A 26,146-nucleotide genomic window follows, 5' to 3' on the forward strand; every position below is an offset into this window, starting at 1 on the left:
GACATGTATGCCTCATGTGTAATGGGAGATACACGTGGGGTATAATAAGTAACTCTAAGAGGTAGAGGTAGAATTCTGGCTTAAATACCACTTTATGGAGTTCTCTAGGGAAGAATACTGGAGTGGGTTGCCATTTTCTCCTCCAGTGAACCACATTTTGTCAGAACTCTTCACTAGGGCCTGTCCATCTTGGGTGGCCCTGCATGGCATGACTCATAGCTTCATTGAGTTACACAAGCCTCTTTGCCACAACAAGGCTGTGATCCATGAATGGGATCACTGACTCAATGGTCATGAATTTGAGCAAACGCTGGGAGATAGTGAAGAATGGAGGAGCCTGGCGTGCTATAATCCATGGGGTAGCAGAGAATCGGACACAACTTAGTGACTAAACAACATCATCTTAATAGGGAAGGGGGCTGGGGATCTGTTTAATACATGTACTTAATAGGGAAAGAAGCAGGGAGGGTGTATTTCCTCTCCTGGGTGCTGAAACTCCAGGGGTAGGGATTTACAGTCCAGTTGCTTTTGGAGGTTTATCTTGAGGCAAATAAGGGCAGATCACAGAAAGCATCTCCCTGCATTTGCTGTTTCTCCCTTGCCTACAGCTGAAAATAATCATTATACCAAAGCGGCATATTTTGCCACCTTTCATTCACTACATCAGAAATGTATTCTTTAATAGTTTTGGAGGCCCGAAGTAAAAATCAAGGTGTTGGCCGAGCCATGCTCCTTGGAAGGCTCTGGGGGAGAATCATTCCTGACCTCTTCTCATTTCTTGTGGCCCTGGGCATTCCTTGCCTTGTGGCTACCGCACTCCACACATAGACATCTGTCTTCTGTGTCTTCCGTTCTGGCTCCTATAAGGACACTTCTTATTGGATTTAGGACTTCCCTGTGTAGTCCAAGGGTCATCTCAACTCAGTATTGTCAGTATCTATCCGAATGTGTATCTGTAATCTTTTTCCAAATCAGGCCACATTCACAGGTTCCCACAATTAAGTCATGGACTTATCTTTTGAGAGGTCAGTATTCAACCCTTTCATGCAGAGGTTGGGTGTGAGTTCTCTTGAAACGACCAAGGGTCTGCTCTGTACCCTAAGGTTATGCACTCTTGGGGCAGGGACCTCTGGTCTGACTTTCTGGTTCTAGTGCCTGAGCTCCTTCCCAGAAGTGGGGAGATTGAGAAAGAATCCATCAGAGCCCACGTTAGTCCAGGCATGGGAGATTGAGAAAGAACCCATCAGCAGGCATGGGTGCTCGCTGTTGCCAGGATGTCAGAATTGCCATCTCGGGCATACCTTCTGCCCAGACGTTCTTGAATTGGATAGCAGTTGGAATTCATGTGTGGCATTGGTATAGTCTTTAGTCCAAAATCTCTTGGCATCTCATGTTAGCAGGTGAACTTGGTTGGTAGTGATTGTAGCCACAGTTTAATTTTTTTAATATTTATTTATGTATGTATTTATTTATGACTGTGTCGGGCCATAGTTGCGGTGTGCAAGCGCTCATCGAGGTGTGCGGGCTTGTCTCTAGTTGTGGTGCTTGGGCTTCGTTGCCCTGCAGCACGTGGGATTTTCCCCAACCAGGGATTGAACCTGCGTCCCTTGCATTGGGAGGTGGATTCTTAACCACTGGACCACCAGGGCAGTTACCACAGTTTAATTTTTGTGCTAAAGGGGCATGAATGGCTGTGAAAAATGAAGCTCTGTGGCCCGTGAGAGAAAATCTGCGATTGTGCCCTTCAGGTGCAGCTGAATTTCAGTTACCAGAAGTATCTATTATATAAACAGGTCACTTATGCAAATGTAAATAATAAAAATCAAACAAGGAGAGAATCTTTGACTAGTCACCATGGAGGTCAGTGTGGGTTGTATTTCTGGGTTTACAATCAAGATACATATATCGTTTCAGCTGGCTATAAAACTGCAGTTGATGGAGCGGTAATTAGGTGTGAGTTCTCCTTTCTGTCTCCTTCAGGTCAAAGTGCCGTTAAATTATTTGATAATTGTAGTCCCTCTCCCTTCCCTCTCTGTGTAGTTTTCCTAATTTCACTGCCATTCTTTTTCTGCTTCTCGAAGGTCTCCTGTGCTGTTGAGAATGTTATCAGGGTTGCCCTGTTGATAGGAACTTATTTCCCAATGGTTTCAAAGGGGTTGCATCCCAAAGCTGAGGTGGTTTTTAGAGACGGCTCATCTGTTAACCATATTATCTCTTCACCACCCATGAGCAAGGATGTCAGACTATTCCTCGGCTCTATTCCAAGTGTGTCAGCAGCCAATTGCTTTCCAGTTCACCAAGGGCAGAGTAATCTTGAGTAAACATGGCCGTTGGAAAAGAGCAAATATTGGTCTTGGCAGTTGTAGTCTCTCGAGTGTCTGGTCCCTCTCGTGTTAGTGGACAAAAGAAGAAGAGCTACAGCAGAGGGCATGGCATCAAATACCGCATCTGGTTGAAGAACAGTGGTAGAAATATGTAGATACAGAACTTGCAGAAGGCAGTCGCATTCTCCTGCCCTCCCTCCTCTCTGAACAAGTCTGAATCTTCCTTTCACTTTTCATTTTCCTTGTTTAAGCCTGGTCTTCTTAACTTGAGCCCATTGATATTTAGGCCAGATAATTCTTTGTCGTGTGGAGTAGTCCTATACAGGGGAGCATGTTGAGCAGTGGTGTCCTTGGCCTCCACCCATCAAACGCTGGTAGCACCTCTCCCTAGTTAGTTGTGGCAGCTAAAAGTGTCCAATCCAAACAATGCCAAGTGTCCCATTACCTGGGGAAGGGGGACAAAATCACCCGAGGCAGAGAAACACCAGCTTAAGCCGATCCTTTGCAAAGTGATAGCACAAAAGGAGGCTTTCCAGGTGACGCTAGTGGTTAAGAATCTGCTTGCCAATGCAGAAGACACAAGGGACGCAGGTCCAGCCCCTGGATAGGGCCCTGAATTTGATGATGGAAAGGATAAAGGTATGTGTGCGCTGGGTACGGAGGAGTGGTGGTTCAATTCCTCAGCCTTGACCCCTGTTTCTTGCGAGTCCTTTCAGCCTAGTCGTGCTCAATCTGGTCATGATGTGGGTCTCACACAAGTGAGGCCAGTAGGTCGTTGATCAAATCGACGTTATTGACTGTTAGCTTTTAGAGCAGGCTTATTCCCTGACTTGTTGCCATTCCTCTGGTGGCTTTAAGACGGGGATGCCAGTCACATCGAGGATGCCTGACATTTGGCATCTTTCCATTGCTTGATTCCTCACCTGGGCAGCAAAGCATGACAGGAGTCTATTGCCTATCAACGCCTGTGTATCAGTCAAACTTACTTCGTGTCATCGGAGGGGAAGGTGCCGAACTTGGATGTCAAGGTGACACATTGTTTGGGCAGATGTATTTCCTGGATCTTCTCAAGCGTGACTGCCTGTACGTACAGCTGGCTAGTAGTGCTTCCTTAGAAAACTTACAGAAAAGACTGCATCCTTATGAAACTGTTGATCTGCCTCTAAAGCCAGAGGCATTTCTATCATTTAAACATACTTTCAGAATTTTGAGTGTGTTGCAGTATTGTTATCAAAGGAACACAGTTAGGTTACAAACAACGTACTGTACCTTCATGTAGTGCCTCTCATTTATTTGTTTTTGTTTTTTAATCGGAATTGGAAACATCTACAGAAGCAGAAAGCACAGTAGGAGCTCCACTGTACCCATCCCCCCCTTCAGTGATTATTAATTCCAATCTGTTTTGTTTCATCAAGATCTCCTTCTCCACTCACTTGATTAGTTTAAATACTCCACATTGCATTTCATCTATATATATTTCAGTATGTAACTCTAAAAGATTGAAGCTTTTTTTTTTCTAAACATAATTATCTTCTCTAAAAATAAATGAATCAATGTTAAACCTAAAAGTGCCTTTGTACTAAATATCTGTTGCCTTTGGTTGATATGTTTCCTCGGTCCCTTTTGCTCTGCTCTGGGCTCTTCTTCTGGAGAAGGCAATGGCAACCCACTCCAGTACTCTTGCCTGGAAAATCCCATGGATAGAGGAGACTGGAGCAGTCTCCATGGGGTCTGCTAAGAGTCAGACACGACTGAAGTGACTTAGCAGCAGCAGCAGGGCTCTTCTTCATCTAATCATGATATTCAAGGGCAGAACAGATTGGAAACCATCTTTCATTCTCTTTGTTTCCAGTGTATGGATACATGAAGGTGTTAGGCCTAGTGCCTGGCCTGGCAGAAACATAGTAGGTACCTGCTTGTCTTCAAAGTCTGTGAGTTCTTCCTTTCAGGTTCTCTGGCTTGACATGGGGCACAGTCATTTTCTCAAGGAAGATACTCAGCTGGCAGGTACCTTAAATTGCTCTGTAGCTTCTCCTCAGCACACATGTGCTCTTGGGTGGGCCTGTAAGCCTCCCGTCTCCTCCCCTACACTTAAATGAAGCCTTTCAATCTACTCACTGCCATTTTTTTTTTTTTTAATTTTTATTTATTTATTGGGCTGCACTGGGTCTTTGTGGCTTTGCTTGGGCTTTCAAGCAAAAGTTGCAGCGAGCAGCAGCCACTCTCTAGTTGTGGTGTGCGGGCTTAGTGCAGTAGCTTCTCTTGTTGCAGAGCACAGGCTCTAGAGTACGGGCTCAGTAGTTGTGGCAGATGGGCTTAGTTGCTCCGTGGCATGCAGGATCTTCCCAGACCAGGGATCGAACCTCTGTCCCCTGCATTAGCAGGCGGATTCTCAACTACAGGACTACCATGGAAGTCCTCTGCCAAACGTTTCTATGCCAGAATGTGTGGTACAGCCAGAGATCTGGAAGTCCCTGAGAGTGGAGTACCTAGTGACCGAGCAGTTTCTGTGAGTGACAAAACTGAGCCTGGAATGCTGCTTGCTGACACTTTGATTCCAGGTTCTTTCATAGCCCCTGCCTTTCCTTAGTCACTGTTGCCCTGGCAGGACATTCCTAGGGGTCTGGAGGAGGGGTCGACTCCCTGCTACCACCACCCAGTTGCGCTTCCTGCAAGTCCATCATCTCTTGCTACCATGCCCCTCCTTGCCCAGTGGCTCCTTCCCTACCATGTGCAGTCCCTGGGGCTCAATGCCAGGCATCCCCCGGGAGCTGATCCCCCACACATGGGCCTTCCCACCTTCCCAGGCTCCTGCATGGTTGGCAGCTCCAGCCCCCACTGCAGGTGTGCCCTTTAACAACCCAGCTGACCCATGACTGGCTGTCTGTCAAGGCCTTTCCTTCCAGTTTCCATAACCACATCCCAAGGCAGGTGTTGGTTTACCAGATAATATAGCAGCTCTCTTGAGAGTTTCTTTGCACCCTGGTGACACCATGAATCTCCGTTCTTTGACCTCACTGAAACCTCCCTTTGGAAACTCCTCCTTTCCTCCCACTCGATTAGAATCCCCTGCTCACACTTCCTCCTTGACTGGGGACCTGAGCTTGGATCCCCATGCCCTTGCCCTGGGGCTTGGAGAATGCAGGCTCCCTCTGGGGACTCCGCTTGAGGCTGGCGCCTGCACACACTGAAATCCACAGCCACTTCTCAGCTTCTTCCCACAGGGGTGTCCTTTTAGGAGCCCCTGGTCCATGCACTCAGGTTCCTCCGGGAAGCATGCAGACCTCACCTTGCTTGAGTCCCCTTACTCCAGCTCCTCCTTGGCATTCACTTTTTTTTTTTTAATTTAATTTTTTAACTTTACAATATTGTATTGGTTTTGCCATATATCAAAATGAATCCACCACAGGTATACATGTGTTCCCCAGCAAGGTGAAATGGCACTCACTTTTCATAGAGAACACCCCTCCTATCCCACATAGAGCACGGAGCTCCCTGAGGTGCCCCCTGGCCCACTTCCCTCCTTTCCCGGCCAGTGTCCAGTGTGAAGAAAGAGCTCTGGGGCAGAAGCAGCTTCCTTTGCCCCCTCCCCCATAATTCCCTTTCTCCAGGAGTCCCCCTCCTCCTCTGGGCTGTGGCTTCTTTCCTTCCGTCTACAAATTCAAATCCCTGAGTTTTTTAGCATCAGAACCCCATATCCCCATAATCCTGAGGGATATCCGTTATTAACCCTTTTTGCAGATGAGGATACTGAGGTTTAGAGGGGAAGTAATTGGCTGGGCATGAACAGCTGGTGACTACTGGCCATGGGGCGGGTGTGTGGATGCTGACTCCTTGCTCAGCCCTTGACCTTGGGTCACAGACATGGGGAGGACTCAGCCTTCTTAGTAGCCTCTCTGTGGGATGACCCAGTGCTTAGAAATGGAGTCTGAGACTGATTGTAATTGAAGTGACAGTCAGTGCGAGTCATTTGATGCTTAAGCTGCTTAACTCTCTGCTCCTTGATATTTTGGGTACCATCTGTCTTGTCTTACTTGTGAATTCTTTAGAGGCTGCCTCTTCAGTTTTCTGTCCCTCAGAACCTTTTGCATGTGGTTGATGCTTACTAATGAGCTCCTTACTCACCTAAAAATTTTTGGCTTTTAACTTCAACCTAGAAGGCTTTTTGAAAACACCATTACTTGATTTCCGTGCATGTTTAATGAACACTTGACATTTTTGTTCAGTTGAGTTGTAATCATTCCACATATGAACTTTAGTTTGTTTATAATTTAATAGTCAATCAGGACCCATCACTTGCATATCATATCACAAAGTGATTTTTAATCCATGGCATTTTATTTTATTTTTAAAATATATAAATATTTTTAAAGTGCAAACTAAGCTTTAAAATGTATAAAGGTATAATTTATAAGCTATAAAATGTGACTCTTTGCTGAGTCTCAAAAATTTAAATAACAGGCTGTGAACTGAAACGGCTCAGAGTGAGAGACAAGAAAAAATACTACAAATGCATATAGACTAACAAAACAACATTTAGACTAACAAAAGCAATGATACTACTCTAAACGCTTCCAGATAGAAATAGCAGATCTTTTACAAAGAAAGAAGCTTGCCATCAGACTTTTCTGTTTGCAAAAACACAGTTGAAAATAAATTTTTAAATGCTAAAAGAACTTTTAACTTACAATTTTCCTATCTAGCACAATATCATTTAAATGTTAAAGTGAAAAACAATACAAGGGCAAAATAAAAATAAGTTCAGGTATATGCCCTCAAAATCGTACCACTGAAAGCCAGCATTGAAAATATTTTTGCAGTAGGTATTCAAGTAAAAGAGAAATAATCCCAGAGATGTTGCAGGATAGGTAGAAATTAGGGCTTATCAGTACCTTAGTAAAGTGACTGTTGTTTTAAAACTAAGATCGAAGAACAGGAAAAAAGAACCTCAACATTGTGATAGGATTGGAGAATAATTGGGAAAATAGAAGGCTGAGCACCGAATAATTGATGCTTTTGAATTGTGGTGCTGGAGAAGACTCTTTAGAGTTCCTTGGACAACAAGGAGATTAAACCAGTCAATCTGAAAGGAAATCAACCCTGAACACTTACTGAAGGACTGATGCTGAAGCTGAAGCTCCAATACTTTGACCACCTGATGCGTAGAGCCGACTCACTGCAAAAGACGCTGATGCTGGGAAAGATTGAAGGTAGAAGGAGAAGAGGGTGACAGAGGATGAGAAGGTTGAATGGCATCACTGATTCAATGGACATGGACTTGGGCAACCTCCAGGAGATGGTGAGGGAGTCCTGGCATACTGCAGTCCATGGGATCGCAAAGAGCTGGACTCTGCACTTTCATTGACTGGGTTTGATTCCTGGTTGGGAAACTAAGATTCTGTAAGCTGCATGGTATAGCCAAAAAAAAAAAAAAAAAAAGAAAGAAGAAGAAAAAGCTATAATTGAAGAAAAATGGCACTGTATTGTAGAGGTAAAAATATTACAGAGTTGTTGCAGGAAGAAGGATCCCTTCTGGGGCCTGAAACTGGGCTCTTGTCTAACACTCAGAAATGAATTGTCCGAGGAGACACATGTGCTGATAAAGCATGAGATTTTATTGGGAAAGGGCACCCGGGTGGAAAGCAGTAGGATAAGGGAACCCAGGAGAACAACTTTGCCATGTGGCTCACAGTCTCCGGTTTTATGGTGATGGGATTAGTTTCCAGGTTGTCCTTAGCCAATCATTCTGACTCAGAGTCCTTCCTGGTGGTGCATGCTTTGTTCAGCCAAGATGGACGCCAGAGAGGAGGATTCTGGGAGGTGGTTGACATGTGGTGTCTCCTTTTGATCTTTCCTGAACTCTTCCAGTTGGTGGTGGCTATTAGTTCCGTGTCCCTTACCAGGACCTCCAGTCCTAAGACAACTCATGCAAATGGTTACTATGGTGCCTGGCCAGAGTGGGCGGTTTCAGTCAATGTGCTTCCCCTAACAGTGTTATAGACCCTAATCCTAGCTGTGTCTTGGACATAGTTCTGCCTTACTCACCCTCTTGTAAGTGGTGGTTTTTCCTTCCCAAAAATGTAGTTTCTGCTCCCTTTCCCCTTCATTACCTTATGCCTCCCAAGTCCTACACATGAAGAATGAGATGATTAGAAAATGAAGGATTCTGGTGGGTTGGTTTAGATTAGTGTTTCTGAAAGGAACCATCATAATTTAATTTATAATTTGTTTTGGGCTGACCGACTTTTGTGTGTCAATAAAAAAATACAATAAAGATGAAATATTTAAAACAGACATAAACTATAAGCACTTTTATTTTTATTACATTCAACCAACATAAATACTTTGTCAGATTACTATAAAACTTTCCAAATGTTTACTCTCGATTTCTGTACTTGCGTTATTGCAGACCAGTCACAAGCTAGTTGTGGGCAGACCACCCTGTGGAGAGTGCTGGGCTAGACAGTGGAGGTTTTACTTTGTTCATCAATTTCCATGGAGTCCAGTTTTTTTGTTAAACTTTTTTGAAATTGCTCCAACTTATTCTGATTTCTGCTGATAACAAAGAAACACAGCTAGGAAGAGCTGTAAAGTCTACTGACCTTCAGAGGTCAGGTAGAATGTTTGACTTTAAAAAAAAAATCACTGTTCAACCCTATGTTTAATCAGATGTTCATTATTTCATCCGTTGAAAACCAGTAGAAGGCAGATAAGTGGCTTTCCTCCTTCACATTTATGGAGTGTACCTAGCTCTCCTTTGTCTTATAGTAGAAATGTGGGTTTGAGTATTTTCTCAGCTGCATACAGTGAAATTCTAATACTCAAGGTCATAACAGCCAGAAGAAATGTTATATTCTGATTGCGAGATAAAAAATAAGGATTGGGAATTGCTTTTTAAATAGCACAGCCTTTAAATGTTTTGACTTGAAGTCTGATGGGGTCTATCTGGTGATTACGTGGTATTTTATGCTCAAGGTAGCTGTGATTGTCTTACTGGAACACTTAAATTAAATATTTAAATGTTAATGGGAATTGGCAAGAAGAACCATTAGGGGAAGTATACAAAATAATTTGAAGGAGAAGTCCAAGTAAATTAATTCTAGCTTTAGGCTTGTATTCAAATAACACCAGTTATGGTGGGTTAACATGAAACCTATTTTTGCTGTTGTGAAAAGGAATTAGAATCTAGAGAAGCACTGTACTAGAAATATTGTACAATGCATGTAATTGTAAATTCTCCAGTAGCCACATTGAAAAAGCTGAAATTAATTTTAATGTTTTATTTCATCAAGTACATATGAAGTGTTAACATTTCAAAATGTAATATGGAATTTACTTGTTTATTTTTAAAAGCATCTTTGCTATAGATTTTTTTTAATGCTATCCATAAGTAACCCACATTATTCTTGAATATTTATTTATTTATTTGGCTGTGGTGGGTCTTAGTTATGACATGTAGGCTCTTATTTGTGGCATGCAAGATCTAGTTCCCTGACCAGGGATTTAAGTTGGGCCCCTTCCACTGGGAACACGGAGTCTTAGCCACTGAACCACCAGGGAAGTCCCAGTACAGAATGTATTAACCAGCTATTTTATATTCTATTTTACTAAGTCTTCAAAATTGGTAGACTTTATACACATTGCACGTCTTGATTTGGATTAGCCGCCAGTCAAGGGCTCATTAGCCATGAATGACTAGTAGTCACGTTACTGGGTAGTGTAGATTGAGAACCGAAGTCCACAGTGAGGGAGATAATTTGCACAATTATGTGAGTAGTTTTATATTTGAATTAGGATTTGGTCCAGAAGAATTTCAAGGGAATTCATAGTTACCTTAGAGGGGATAGTAGGGGGATCTGGGGAGTCACCCCTCCTCCCAAAAGGCATCTGGCTATTTGTATCAGTGATTTTTAGCAGGTCATTTCTGTGGACTAGCTGCTTAGTCTCACCTAGGGGCAGGGAGGGAACTCAAGAATTGCTTTTGCTTATTCCATAAGGGCAGAGACCAGAGGAAAGAGTCAAGCAGGACACTGCTTTATTGTTTCTGTTTTTTATTTGAGAGATTTAATTAATATATATATATATATATGGAATGATTTTTTTTTTTAATGCAAGGTTATTATGTAGGAAACTTGTTCCTAGAAGAGACTTTGCCATTTAAATACTGTATACTTGCTAATTCTGTTTTTGGCAAAGAGTAGGTAGAGACTAGGTTACTCTGGGTAGTGAAGTTGGTGCTGGGAATGACAAAGAAACATAGAAAAGGGAAAGTTCTAGCTGTGCCCAAGCAGGGGAACTGTGAGCATCAGAGCCCTCCTGTTCTGATTTCCTCCTTGGTAGCAGAGGCCTACAGGGAGGGGCCGTGTGACTGTCCTGCCCACAGTCGCCCAGATAGCTCCTGTGCTGCTGGGAATCAGAACTCAGGCCTGCTGGGTCTGTCTTGAGTCATCTGTGTCTTGCAGTATGCAGCAGGGACAGAGAAGACGAGATGGCAATAATGTTAATGGATAAGCATAGAATTTTTCTTTTTTCTAAGTGAAAGTGGCTTTTTGTGCATTTTTCAGATTTAAAAATTGTAGTTTTAGAAAATAGTTATATTGAAGTGGGATAATAGCTGGTATTGCTTCAAAATAATCTCCAGTGAGGGAGATTTACACAAGGAAATAAGAGGGAGTCTGGACAAAATGAAAGTGACTATGAGTTGATAATTGTTGGAGCTGAGTGAAAAAAGTACTTTTGTTGTTATTCAGTTGCTAATTCGTGTCTGACTCTTTGCAACTCCATGAACTTCCCTGTCCTTCAGTACCTCCTGGTGTTTGCTCAGACTTATGTCTGTTGAGTCAGGGATGCCATCCAACCATCTCATCCTCTGTCGCTCCCTTCTCTTCTTGCCTCAATCTTTCACAGCATCAAGGTCTTTTCCATTGAGTTGGCTCTTGGCATCAGGTGACCAAAGTATTGGAGCTTCAGCATTAGTCCTTCCAATGAATATTCAGCATTGATTTCCTTCAGGATTGAGAGTTTGGTCCGCTTTCTGTTGAAGAGACTCTCAAGTCTTCTCCAGCACCACAGGTCAAAAGCGTCAGTTCTTTAGCTGGCGCTCAGCCTTTTTTACGTATGGTCTGACTCTTATTACATCTATACATGACTAGTGATGATTACTTAGGGATTCATTATTCTCTTTATTAGCTATTTGAAATTGTTAATAGAAAGCTTTAGGTATTTAAATGGTACATGAAGTTGTAAAAAAAAAAAAAAATGCTCTGAAATCCATTATCCAACAGTAACTGCCATTAGCTTGAAAAGCATCTATTGAACATTCCTTTATGTGAAGATGTCTTGAAGAAATACAGGAAAGATGTGAGTCTTGATGTTGCTCTTACAGACATTTTATTCCAGTTCCAGAGCCCAGAGATAACACTTTCAGAGAAAAAAGTCAGTGTTGGTTACAGGTATTTTTTACCCCAGGCCTTATGCTTATGTGGCCCTTAGGTTGGCTTGTGAAGGAGGTCCTCCTCCTGCCTTTTGTAGAGGAGTGGAGTGAGGCTCGGAGGACCCACACTGCTCTCTGCACTTAACATGGGTGTAAGGGAACCAGGATGCCCCTGGCTGTGGGTGACTGGGCACCAGACTTTGTGTTGGGCACTTGGGCACCTTACCTGTTGGAATAGTTGGACACCTTATCTATTGGAATCATAGAATCTTGTGGAACCAGAATTGAAAGGAATACAGTATGATATAATGAATGGCCAAATTATGCAGAGAATCTACCAAGACCTGTGAAAACATAGAGAACAGCAAGAGTAGGGGAAACCACATGGAAGGAAGGCTCCTGGGAAAAGAAGGAGCTTGGAATGACAGGTCAGGGAAAGGAGGAGGACACATATGGCTCAGGAGGATTGACATTCGAAATGTGGTAACAAGAAGAGGAAATTTCAGTGGCAAAAGACTGTTTCTTGTGGAGTATTTTGGTTTTGAATGAAATGTACCAAAATGATTATGTATAGGAGAACCATTGTCCAGTGGAACAAAGATCAGAAGGATTCAGCCTTTTGGAAAATGTATCAGGTGGTCATTCATGAAGACCAGATTGCACATAGTAAGAGATATGAGGGCAGCAAAATTACGTTTGAGTGATGAATGATGAGGGATACAATAGCTACTGATCAGTCAAGTGATGACAAGTTCTTATTTATTTTTAAAAAAAAGTGTCCCTGATTTCACATTATGTATACCTGAGTAGCTAACTTGTTCTTGATTAGCCAAGCCATCCTCCCAAAAGGCCCCGTGTTCTTGTCTGTAATGCCTATTTAAGTTGCCCAGAAGCTAATGAATTTCCACAATGCACCTTGATTCTTCCTGTTGCTTTTATGGTGCTCACAACACCTGGGCAGCCAGGTTTTAAGGGCTGGAAGAATAAGTGTTTAAACGAATTCATAGGAGTTTAATACTTCTCCTCTATGGGAAGGCCACCTGTTTGCCTAGCCCTGGGATATTCCATCGTTGTTGATGGGTTTTTCATTGGCATGGAAATTTACATAGTTTACCACTTGACAAAGTAGTATTCTCTCTGTGTGTTCTTCAGTTGAATGATTTCAGTACAGAAGAAGTTCTTGAGGAGCTAGTACGGAGGAGTAGCCCACAAGTTAAAGATTGAGGTGGCAGTGAGAATAACTGTGGGGGAGGAGACTTTCTCAGGGTCACTTCTAGCAGGTTGGATCTCCACGTGGGGCAAGTTCAGCCTCACTGCTCTGTGTGCAAGTGCTATCCAGTTGGCCAGGGGAGCCCAGGTCCTCCACCACTGTTTCTGCAGGCCAAGCGCACTTTGTCTCACTCTGAGCCTCTCCCCAGGCTCTGCCATAGGAGTTTCCCTGGCCTCAGTGCTGGGGAAGGGGAGGGGCATCCATGACATCACACCTCACCCTTTTCTTCTTGCTTATTTTATTTTTACTGTCATAGATTTTATTTTTTGAGTACTTTTTGGTTCATAGCAAAATTGGCCAAAAAGTGAGCACAGTTCCTACACGCCCACTCTCCACACACATACATAGCTCCCCCTCCCACCCCATTATCAACATTCCTTCCCAGAGGGTATTTGTTACAATTGATGAACCTCCAGTGACAAATCATAACCACCCAAGGTTCATTCTTGGCATTAGGGTCCACTCTTGGTGTTGTATGTTCTGTCAGCTTTGACAAATGTATATTGAATTGTATCCACCACAATAGCTTAACATAGAATGGTTTCACTGCCCTAAAAGTCCTCTGTACTCTGCCCATTCATCCCTTCTGAGCCCACAGCCTCTGGGGACCGCTGAGCTTTTTACTGTCTCCATAGTGTTGTCTTTTCTGTTGTTGAATGCCATTTGGTTGGAATCATGCAGTATATAGCCTTTTTAGATTGGCTTTTCACTTATGATACACATTTAATATTCCTCAGTGTCCTTTCATGATTTGAGAGCTCACTTCTTTTTAGTGTTGAACAGTATTCCACTGTACAGGTGAACCTTTTTGTTCACATTGGTATCGTCTCTCACCTTGCCTTCCTAAAAGAAATGCTCTGCTGGTTTAGGCTAGGGGTAGTAAGTGATGATGGAGAAGGCAATGGCACCCCACTCCAGTACTCTTGCCTGGAAAATCTCATGGATGGAGGAGCCTGGTGAGCTGCAGTCCATGGGGTCACTAAGAGTTAGACATGACTGAGCAACTTCACTTTCACTTTTCACTTTCCTGCATTGGAGAAGGAAATGGCAACCCACTCCAGTGTTCTTGCCTGGACAATCCCAGGGACGGGGGAGCCTGGTGGGCTGCCGTCTATGGGGTCGCACAGAGTCGGGCACGACTAAAGTGACTTAGCAGCAGCAGCAGCCGCTGGTTGATGACTAACACTTGCCTCTCCATGTGCATCAGTGAAAGGTAGTTGCTGAACCATGCAAAGACTCCGGGATTCTTGGCCTCCTGAGGAGAAGAATTCAATCCGGGGCCAGAGACGAGGCTTGATCACTCAGAGCTTTTGGGTAATAAAGTTTTATTAAAGTATAAAGGAGATAGAGAAAGCTTCTGACATAGGCATCAGAAGGGGGCAGAAAGAGTACCCCCTTGCTAGTGTTAGCAATGGAATTATATACTCTCTAATTAGTTATTACAGTGAATCAAAAGAACGTCTGGAGGTTGTAAAGACCTCACTAGACCTACTCCCATAATTTACATTTTAAGATAACAGGATTAGCCAGAAGGTTTTTTCCAGAGACTGTCCTCAAGCAGGATACATTATTATTATATAATCCTAAGGAATGTAGAGGGGAAAAAAAGTTTGTCCTTTCTTCCTCTTTGAAAATTCCAGACCCCTCTCTCCTTGGGGACCCCCAGACTTCTTATCAACCTGCCTAGAAAATGAGTCTCTCATTAGGTTGCACTGTGGGTCCCTGTGTGACTCTGCTCTCCCACAGGGTCCAAGCTGGAGTGAGCCAACAGACGTTCTTTAGGAGTTAGGATAGGGAATAGCTTAGAGGGGGACATCTTATACCATCCTCTAATCGTTAAATCTCAAAGCCTTTCTTTGCTTTGAGATGGGGAAAAAGGTATAGTTATGAAAAGGTGTAGTTCCCTTATTGATAGGAGGCCAAACAGGAGAGACGCTTACTCAAAGACACTTAGGTTTGTGGCAGGAGAGTGAGTCATCAACCAAAACCCCTGGGACTGAAAAAGGAAAGTGGGGCGGCAGGAGTCGGGGTTTGTTAACAGGAACCTTGACCTTGAAGAAGCAGGAAGGAGGGTCATGGAATGAGGCAGCCCTTCTCTTCAGTGTGAGTGTGCGTATACACATACGCACACAGGCGCGCCTGAGCCCACCCTGACCCTGCTGCTGTAGTACTCCAGTCTCTTAAAGTTTGCCACTCTCATCCCCGGTGTCTCGAGGTTATTAATCATACTACACATGTTCATTCATTCTTCAGATACCTACTGAGCACATAATGGGTGTAAGGAACAGTGCTGTGAGCTGAGGCGGGAGCTCCAGGGGGAGTCATAGCTCCTGTCCTCTGGCAGCTCACTGTCTTGTGTGGACTACAGACACTTAAATAGATTATTTGAACGTGATATGATAAATATCGGAGAAGGCAATGGCACCCCACTCCAGTACTCTTGCCTGGAAAATCCCTTGGATGGAGGAGCCTGGAAGGCTGCAGTCCATGGGGTCGCTGAGGGTCAGACACGACTGAGCGACTTCACTTTCACTTTTCACTTTCATGCCTTGGAGAAGGAAATGGCAACCCACTCCAGTGTTCTTGCCTGGACAGTCCCAGGGACGGGGGAGCCTGGTGGGCTGTCGTCTATGGGGTCGCACAGAGTCGGAACACAACTGAAGTGACTTATCATGGTAAATGTAGAAACAAAGATGTGGTCCATCAAGTCTCCCTGAAGTAGGTGGAACTCAATGGGGTGCTGGGTGAGCAGGGGTGTGCAGAGGCCATTTGAGGCATGGAGGTTGGGAGGGCACTGCAGGGAAGCAGTACAGAGTGCAGGGTTCCAGGTGGAGTGTGGGCACACTGGTGCTGAGGCACTGACTGCCAGGCCAGATGAGGCGGGGGGTGCAGAAAGGGGCCCCGGAGATTCGTGCAGTTGGGAAGCTGAGGATAGCTCAAATGACTTTCTTAGATGGTTTACTCTGGGCTGGAGAAGGGCTGGCATGCTGGTGGCACAGGGCAGGGCTGCTGCAAGAGACGGGACTATAATCCAGCAATCCCACTCTTGGGCATATACCCATAGAAAACCAGAATTCCAAAAGATACATGCACTCCAGTGTTCACTGTAGCACTATTTACAATAGCCAGGACATGGAAGCAACCTAAATGTCCATCAGCAAAGGAATGGACAAAGATGTGGTACATATATACAATGGAATATTGCTCAGCCATAAAAGGAATGAAATTGTACCATTTGCAGAGACATGAATGGACCTAGAGACTGTCATACAGAGTGAAATGAGTCAGAAAGAGAAAAATAGGTATCATATGTTAATGCATATATGTGGAATCTAGAAAAAATGGCGTAGATAATCTTATTTGCAAAGCAGAAATAGAGACACTTGTAGAGAACAAGTGTATGGACAACGAGGTGGAAATGGGAGGGTGGAGTGAATTAGATTAGGATATGCATATATGTAGATATACCATTGATACTATGTATGAAGCAGATCATTATTGAGAACCTCCTGCATATAGCACCGGGAACTCTATTTAGTGCTTTGTGGTGACCTAAATGAGAAGGAAGTTCAAAAAAGAGGGGATACATATAGGCATATATAGTTGATTCACCTTGCTGTACAGTAGAAACTAATGCAACATTGTAAAGCAATGATATTCTAATAACATTAATTTTTAAAAAGTAAAAAAAGAAAAAAAGGGACTGTAGCCAAACCAAAAGTTGAAAATTGCCAAATAGAAACACGCTGGCGTTAATAGTTTTGTCAGGAATGGGCGAGGGAAAGGTCTCGTCAATTTTTTGAATGATCAAGGAAGAACCAAAACAATTTTTTCCTACTCTTTCCTCCTCATCCCCTTAAAGAAAAAAAATGCATACTTGTTAAAAAAATTTTGATGCATTATCCTATTTTGTTACAGTGAATTTAGTTTAGCAAAAACTTTTAAAATGTATTCTTTTGAATGTGTTGCAAGGGTTATTTTATACATTAAGTTCAGAATATTGAAGTTCTTTCTAATCCAAAAGTCAAAGGAAAAATATCCTTTATTTTAGAGGGGTGGTTTTGTGGGAGGGAATTACAAAGGATGAGAGATATTAGTAGGAATGAAACAGGCAAAACAAACTACTTTTGGGAAAAAAAATAGGAAATTGTTTTACAGTAAGCATTTAAAAATCAATTTAAAGCTGTAGAGCATATATTTTGGCCAGCTCATAAAATGAGTTGATACACTTATATAAGTTTATTTATTCTGTACTTTATTCATATAGCAGATAAGGAAATGGCCACCCACTCCAGTATTCTTGCTTGGAGAATTTCATGGACGGTGGAGCCTGGCAGGCTACAGTCCATGGGATTGCAAAGAGTCTGACACTACTGAGTCACTAACACTTATTCATAATAGTCAAATATTTGTGGAACATCCTTGTACAAGCTATTCTAGGGCTGGAGGAATAGCTCTGTACCAAGAGGAGTCCCTGTTCTTGTGAAAGCTTACATTCTACCTCATGTTACTATTTTAGTTTTACTTATATATAAACGAGAGATGGAGAACAATGTATTATAATGCAACAGGGAATTCAGGGCAATTCCCAAGCTGTCCAGCTGTGAAAAGCATCTAAAGACTGAAGGAGGTAAAGCAGTGTAATTAGAGCACTTCTCTAACCCTCCTAGTAAACAGAAGTTTCACAGCACTTTGCATTAATATTGTTTGCACTGTGACCTGATCTTTAGGGGCATGGTGCCTGGTCATGTCATTGCGTGTGTAGTAGGGCAGAGTGAGCCTTCAATAGTCATTTGCATAAAAGAACTAATTATAACATTATTTTCCAAACTGTCGACCTGGGCACGTGTACCAAGACATAGACCACAAAAGGTAAAGGAATCTGTATATAGATAAGGTTGGGGCCTCTTATTTATATCCACATTAGCACACTCAACTGTCCAAAATGTTCTGCATTAAAGGAACTCCTTGATTTAAACCAACATTTCACACATGTATATTGAGAATCTTTTTTCACGCATAACACCTCTTACTTCCTGGTTTGCTGGAAGAGGCATCCAGAGGGATTTGTGGAGCCTTTCTTTCTGCTTGCAGAGGTCAAGGTCATCTATCATTCCTTACTTCTGAGGGCCATGAGCATTGCTACTTGGAGCTTGGCTTCACTGAGTTTCCTTTGACCCCCGGACCCAGTCTCTAGCTGGAAAGTCAGCCAAGGAAAGCCATGAAAAGAGAATTGTCATTTCCCTCGGAGTCAGGTACCTTCTGACACAGTAGAGCTGGACTCTAATTATTGAACTGCGCTTTCAAAGAAAATGTTCTCAAGGTTTCAGAGGAGAAAAAAAAAAATAATAATCCTTGGCAAGGGGTAGAATTGGAGGAAGTTGGGAAGTTGGAAGAATTTTTTCTTCACAGTTTGTCCTCTTTTCTCTCTTTGGCTCTTCCTGTCTTTATTTTATGGCTACTGAAACATCACACTTGGTCTCTTTCTTCTTGGATTTTGTTTTTGAGCAATTAGTAATAAATGTGTCAAATGTTAGTCGTAACTTCAAGCTAAGAGTAGTATATTCTGCTCGTGGTTGGCTAAAATCCAGTGGCTGTCCTGCCCCTTTGCTTGGTCTTGCCTTATTAAAGCCCTTTTGCAACTTTGGGCACCAAAAACACTTGAGATGTTGCCCACACAGGCCTATCTTATTATTTTTATGCTCGTGTAGGTGGTACGAGGGTAAAGTTTGAGTGTCATGTTGCCATTTTCCATCTTTGATTGGAATATTAGGACAGATATGTTCTTGGCTCCTTTGGGTCAGCCATAATCATTGTGCAGGCTCTTCATGGCTTAAAACCCCCTTCAACTTGGCCTTGCATTCCTGTGGGGACTTTGCCAAGTGAGATGTGGAAAACAAAGAGTCCGTAAGACTCTCCTGGTGAAAAAGTGCCTTGCGTAGTCCCAGATTACTTAATATGCGTTTTGCTTCTTTACTGCTGTTCAGATGGATCATTTAAAGATGTACCTTTTACTAGATGCTTACTGGGCTCCATGCACTGTGTTAGGAACTTCACCCATCCGTTTTCATTTTATTTCTGCATCTGAAGTATCTAAGTATTCCTCTCTTTTCTCTGGTAATGAGTGACATGGGACTTGGAGAATTATATCTAAGTTTCCACAAGGAAGTAGGAAGTGGTCCAAGATGTGCAAAAAACAAAACAAAACAGTTAGGTACTTCTGTTGGTGACAAGCGTTTTAGCCAGCAGCTTTTCTGCCTTTTCATCACGTCTATAAACACTTCTCAAAATACTCCAGAAAAGGTAGAACATGGGAGCTGCCAAGAGGTTTATCATATGATCCAGAGAAGGCTACTTAAAGGCAGCATTCCTTCAAATAACAGGCTCCTGATACCTTTAGAATAAATTCCTATTTAATTGGAAGGGTCTTATTCATATTTAAAATAAACATTTTGAATAGGTAAGTGTCCTATGTAGAGACATATTCTGTCCTAGGGTTCTCTAGGGACCTTGCTCTGATCAGGCAATGAGTTTCTGCCTGTGGGCAGTGGCCATCTCACTGACCACTGAGCTGGAGGTCAAGCAAGGTCATGTTTGATTCTTGAACTTACCTCATTGTTTTAGATGTATTATTACCTTTAATCCTCACAACAGCCCTTTTCCTGGGCATTATTATTACAGGGGAAGAAACTGAGGTACACCAGAGCCAAATGACTAATTGTTGTCATTTGGCCGCTCAGTCATGTCCGACTCTGCGACCCCATGGAACTGCATCATGCTAGGCTTCTCTGTCCTTCATTACTTCCCGGGGTTTGCCCATGTTCACAGATGCATGTTCATTTAGTCAGTGATGCCATCCAACCATCCATCCTCTTTTGGCCTCTTCTCCTCCTACCTTCAGTCTTTCCCAGCATCAGGGTCTTTTCCAATGAGTTGGCTCTTTGCATCAGGTGGCCAAAGTATTGAGTTTCAGCTTCAGTATCAGTCCTTCCAATGAATATTCATGGTTGATTTCCTTTAGGATTGACTGGTTTAATCTCCTTCCTGTCCAAGGGACTCTCAAGAGTCTTCTCTAGCACCACAGTTCGAAAGCATCAATTCTTCGGCGCTCAGCCTTCCTTATGGTCCAACTCTCACATCCATATATGACTATTGGAAAAACCACAGGTTTGACTATACGGACATTTGTTGGCAAAGTGATGTCTCTGCTTTTTAATAGGTCTACTAAATGACAGAATCAGGGTCAGTCACTGTAAATCACTGTGCTATTGCTCTTCCCCTAAATGCCATGTTCTGTCTCAAATCCTAATGCATCTCAGCCTCAAATATGGACTTACCTGGCTCCGCCATCTATCTACTTAGAAAGGTGCCCCTGCCCTGGGTTGTGGGGGGCGTGCGGTCAGAACAGAGGCCAGCAGTGGGCACTGGGTGGCCTGCGGGTTTGTCTGAGTGATGCCCTGGAGGCACAGATGTTTAAGTTAAACCTTTGATGGCTTGTCTTTGAAATTGGATAGTCCTTTTTCTACTTTCTAGAGAAATTTTTTTGGGGATAGGACCCTTTGGGAGATTGAGGGGGATTAATTAAATTTGTATTTGACATCCAATACACCTCTGAAGGGATTTGTATATTTGTTGCTTTTTAGCCAGGTTTGTAATTACAGTCTTAGGAGGATTCTTGTATTATATGGAACTTCTGAACCTTTAAAGATAGGGCAATGAGAAGAGTAAATTTGTCTGCTGGAGATAAATTGAACATAATGGGCCCATTATGGGAATACATTTCTGTATTTTATAGTCTAAATAGAAAGAAAAAAAGCTTTTCATATGTAAATATAACCCAATAAAAATAAATCTGCAAAGTGGTTAAAACATGATAATGGAGACTATTTTAACCGTAGAAATAGCCCATCTGGACAAATATGTCCCCTTTGTTTTTATTCTTTTTCAAATAGTCTTTTCATGGGTTCTCATGTTAGTCAGGAAAGAGCTCCTCTATCTCTTGAAGTATTGAATAGTATTTGTGCCTTTGTTATACTAACTTTGAGCTACCTGCTTCAGTCCCTTTGGCTGTAGGTCATAAACAATACATGGCATTGTGTACAACAAATCTTCATTCATGTGATTACAAGATTTACTGTTCTGTTTTCAAATGGAATGGATGATTGAGAAGGTGGAAAATCAAAAGCAGCACTGTATTACATGGGGTTCCTGTGGTCACAGATAACAAACTCAAGCTAGCTTAAGTTAAAAAAAAAAAAAAAAGATTTATAATAAGGATAGAGGTGTATCTTAGGAACTTAAGGCAAGGATGAAGTGGCCCTCAGGAATGAACAGGAACAGAGAGAAGGAAGGGACCTCTCTCATCAGTGTTCACAGCAAGCACATGTGTGACACAAACGTTACAAGGAGGAGAGAGAGGTGACGGAGGGAAAGTAGCAATCTATGCAGTGTATTACTTTACACTCAAGCGTGACATTAAAAAACAGCTCCGCTGTGTTCTTTGGGGAAAAAAAAAGTCATGCTCATTATATGAAATTCAAACAGTTATAAGAAAAGCAGGAGTGCTTTAAAATTCAGTTAGGCAATCATTACTGTTTTAATAAACGTCCTTCTAGCATGTATAAGGACATCTAGAAACACTGGCATGCACACGCAGAAATGTAATCATACTTTGCATGGTCATTTACCTGTTTTATTTTATTTTTTAAGTTTTATTTATTTATTTATGGCTGCACTGGGTCTTTGTTGCTGTGCACGGGCTTTCTCTATTTGCGGCGAGCAAGGGCTGCTCTTCAATGCCGTGCAGCAGGTCTCATCGCGGTGGCTTTTCTCCTTGTGGAGCATGGGCTCTAGGCACACAGGCTTCAGTGGTTGTAGCACACAGGCTCAGTTGTTCCTCAGCGTGTGGGATCTTCCCCAGACCAGGGATCGAACACGTGTTCCCTGCATTGGCAGGCGGATGCTTATCAACTGTGCCACCAGGGAAGTCTTGCCTGTTTTATTCACTCAGAAGTGTATCACGGCTCTTTTCATACCAATAACTATCATCAATAAATACATGTTTACTTGACATCTCCTATTTGTAAACCTTGAGGATACTTACTCCCTCTGCCTTCAGTGATTATAAACATGTTATGTGTATCCATCTTTCTGCTTTCACAATAACATATTTTGAGTAGATTCTTAGAGAAAGATTGCTAGATCAAAAGGTATGCCATTTTACATGCTGATATAATTGCCAAAGTGGCTACATTGTGAGCTGTGGCCATAACAACAGCTCCTGTCAGTCTTGGACATCATCACCAATCTGACAGATAAAAGGAGCTCGGTTTTCTTAAGTTGTGTTTTCCTGTTGTTAGTATAATTGAGTATCTCTTCATGCATTTGTTATCGTTCACTGTTCTATTTCTTCTCACGGGAAGTTTATTGATTTGCTTCATCCATTTTGAGCTGGGGTATTAATTTCTTTATTGACTTTTTTAAAAGATTTTTTTTGGATACAGATCATTTTTAAAGACTTTATTGAATTTGTTACAATACTGCTTCTGTTTTTATGTTTTGGTTTTTTAGCCTTGAGGCATAGGGGATCTTAGCTCCCTGACTAGGGATTGAACCCACACCCCGTGTATTGGAAGGTGAAATGTTAACCACTAGACGGCCAGGGAAGTCCGTCCTTTAGCTCTTGTATGAATATTTTACTTAGTTTCTTATTTTACCCAAAGTATCTAAGTTTGTTTGTTTGTTGTCTTTATTTTTTACTTGTTTTTGCCTTTCCTATATTTGAGATTTAAAAAAAAAAAATGTTGCGAGCCAAATGTCTCAGTCCTTCAGTTTTACATTTTGATGTCATGTTTAAAAAGGGCCTTTCTATCTTAATATTATAAAACTATTCATCTGTATGTTTTTCTAGTACTCATTTGATTCTATTTTGAATTTATTCTCTTTAAATAGAGAGAGAGAAAGAGCGCGCTAGATTTTTCTCTCCTCCCATACAGCCAGCCAACATCTTTTATTAACTAGTCTCACATACTTACCCAGACTAGATTACATGCACTTGGTCTATTTCATATGAAACCTGTTTCTGTGGCTGCATGTTTATTGTCTGATTATTTCATATATGTGTTCTCACTCAGGCCATTGTTTAACTATTAACAGCAGTCATTGTTTAATGCTGGCCCATTTTGTTGGCCATAATCTGTGATCTATTATGGTTCTTCTCTCTTTCAAATTGGGTTTGCATGGATAAGGTGCTAAATGCTCGGATATCAAGTGCCTCAGAGAACTGGGAGTAAGATGGAAACAGTGGAAGCAAGACGGGACTGCTTCCCAGACAGGAGGAAAAAGTGAATAAGACAAGAGCTCATGGATGCTGATTTTAAAAACAATCAGTGCAGTGCCTGTGATTTTTGTTTTAAATATAGGTGGGGGCAGGAAGGATAATGTATATATTTGATCTTTGTTTAAATCTAAAGCCATTAAACATTCCCATCACAGGGAAGAAAATAATGTGTTTTGCTTCTTTGCCAACTGGAACGTAATGTTGGTCTCTGAAATAAGTGCCTTGGGACCTCGATTCCCTGTTGGTCAAGAAAATTCCCAGCCCATGTGTTGCAGCGGAAATTCATTGTTTCCTGAGTTATTTCCTTTTGCACTTAGTGTGGGGGAAATGACCAAATGTATAGATTGAGTTTTTTTTTTTTGGAAAACTGATGTCTATAACATTAGTTGATTCTGATGGTTTTCATAACTGTTTTAGGTATTGCTGCTGAAGGATTCTCAGATGCTTCAGGGAAATCGATTTCACATAAACTGAGAATTTAGGTGAGTCTGTTAAAAAAAACTATTTTATTTTCACTGGGTCACCTTCCTGCACTGATAAAATTTTACAGAGCATTAAAACATTGTCGCTTCATGCTGTCTTGTTTGATTTTTTTTTTACCACAGTTCTGTGAGATAGGAGTGTAGCTGCCTGGTCTTATTACCTCCACTGCTGTGTGATTTTTTTCCGTCTGCTAGTTTGATGGGGGCAGGGTAGGGCTTGGAAAAAGGGGTTAGTAGCTGGTTTTTTACCTTATTGTGTGGACTGTCATTCTCTCACTCAAAATTTACCTTATAATTTTGGAGTTAGGGAGGGAAGTACTGGATGAGAAGTTAATGTGGAACTTTCAGCAGCCTTTTTTGTTTCTTAATTGGAGGATGCTTTACAATATTGTGTTGGTTTCTGCCATACATCAGCATGAATCAGCCAGAGGTATACATGTGTCCCCTCCCTCCCGAACTCCCCTTCCGTCTCTCTCCCCACTCCATCCCTCTAGGTTATCCCAGAGCACTGGGTTGAGCTTCCTGTGTCACACAGCAAATTTCCGCCTGCCATCTCTTTTGCATACAGAGTGTATATGTTTCCATGCTATTCTCTCAATTAGTCCCACACTCTCCTTCCCTTACCGTGTCCACAATTCTGTTCTCTAGGTCTGTCTCCACGGATACAGAGATTGTGTTACATTATACATTGGTACTTCCCTGGTGGCTCAGACGGTAAGAGTGTTTGCCTGCAATGCAGAAGACCCGGGTTTAATCCCTGGGTCAGGAAGATCCCCTGGAGAAGGAAATGGCAACCCACTCTAGTACTCTTGCCTGGAAAATTCCATGGATGGAGGAGCCCAGTGGGCTATAGTCCATGGGGTCGCAAAGAGTTGGTCACGACTGAGCGACTTCACTCACTCACATACAATGGAATATTACTCAGCTATAAAAAAGAATGTATTTGTGTCAGTCCTAACAAGGTGGAAGAACCTAGGGCCTATTATACAGAGTGAAGAAAGAAAAAGTCAAATATTGTATATTAACTCACGCATATTTATATCTAAGGAGAAGGCAATGGCACCCCACTCCAGTACTCTTGCCTGGGAAATCCCATGGATGGAGGAGCCTGGTAGGCTACAGTCCATGGGGTTGCGAAGAGTCAGACACGACTGAGCGACTTCACTTTCACTTTTCACTTTCATGCATTGGAGAAGGAAATGGCAACCCACTCCAGTATTCTTGCCTGGAGAATCCCAGGGACGGGGGAGCCTGGTGGGCTGCCGTCTATGGGGTCGAACAGAGTTGGACACGACTGAAGCGACTTAGCAGCAGTAGCAGCATGATATCTAAAAAGATACCCTTTTTTTTAGTAATGATGGACCTATTTTCAGTAATCTTTGTGCTGAAACAGTTTAGTGGTTCCTGGAGCCCTCCAGCGATGGGACACAATTGCTACAGTGTGAGATGAAGTATACATTGGTTACAGATTATTGGTTTTCCTCATTTAGTTGTATTTGTTGTGCCTGCTGCTGCTGCTAAGTCGCTTCAGTCGTGTCCAACTCTATGCAACCCCATAAATGGCAGCCCACCAGGTTCTGCCGTACCTGGGATTCTTCAGGCAAGAACACTGGAGTGGGTTGCTGTTTCCTTCTCCAATGCATGAAAGTGAAAAGAGAAAGTGAAGTTGCTCAGTCGTGTCCGACTCTTCGTGACCCCATGGACTGCAGCCTACCAGGCTCCCCCATCCATGGGATTTTCCAGCCAAGAGTACTGGAGTGGGGTGCCATTGCCTTCTCTCTGCTCCCAAGTAGTGTGTATGAAGTGCCCTGGGCAGAGACAAAAGGCGGTCTTCTTCAAGTCTTGGCTGTGACTCAGTTAAAGTCTAACAGGTTAAAAAGGATTGGTTTCTGCTCCAAAACCGTATCATGGCATAACAGATATATTAGTTCTCGACCAGCTGTGCAACTCTAGACGGGTTAATCTCTGCTAGTCTCCAAATCCTTATCTGTAAAATGTAGAGGCTGGCCCAGCCTCATAATTCCCACACTTTTATATTTTGTGAAAGAGGAAAACAGAAAATGAAGATCTATTTTTACTAGATTTTTCAGGCTATACTTAAAGGAAGTTGGTAATTGTTTAAGCTGGATAGTGCATGAGTGTTCTCTATTTATATGCTAATCTCTTTATTTTGTATTTACAATTTTTCATAAATATTTTTCAAAAATAACTAGCATCTGCTAATATCATTTCATGAAAGAAAAATATTTTAATACTGAAAAAGTAGGTGTGTCGTGAATTTGCCTTTTGATTGTGTTT

General features: G+C 42.3%; 1 protein-coding gene across 40 annotated transcripts in view; it reads left to right on the forward strand.

Annotated features, from left to right (window-relative positions):
* Positions 1-26,146, forward strand: part of TLN2 (talin 2) — a 496,882-nt gene that overhangs the window by 188,872 nt on the left and 281,864 nt on the right. For 32 of the 40 annotated variants that reach the window (XM_086321322.1, XM_086321364.1, XM_086321363.1 and 29 more), the window contains one exon: positions 23,784-23,848. The exons of 7 other annotated variants lie outside the window; for them this stretch is intronic. The gene's annotated coding sequence lies outside the window, so the exon portion shown is untranslated. Of the gene's footprint in view, positions 1-23,783; positions 23,849-24,496; positions 24,563-26,146 lie in introns of all 40 variants that reach the window. One more of the 40 variants, XM_086321349.1, reaches the window with a different exon arrangement.

This window comes from Bos grunniens, chromosome 10 (genome assembly GCF_055505025.1).
Source record: "Bos grunniens cultivar Pamir isolate PY7600 chromosome 10, Bosgru_T2T1.0, whole genome shotgun sequence".
NCBI lineage: Eukaryota > Metazoa > Chordata > Mammalia > Artiodactyla > Bovidae > Bos > Bos grunniens.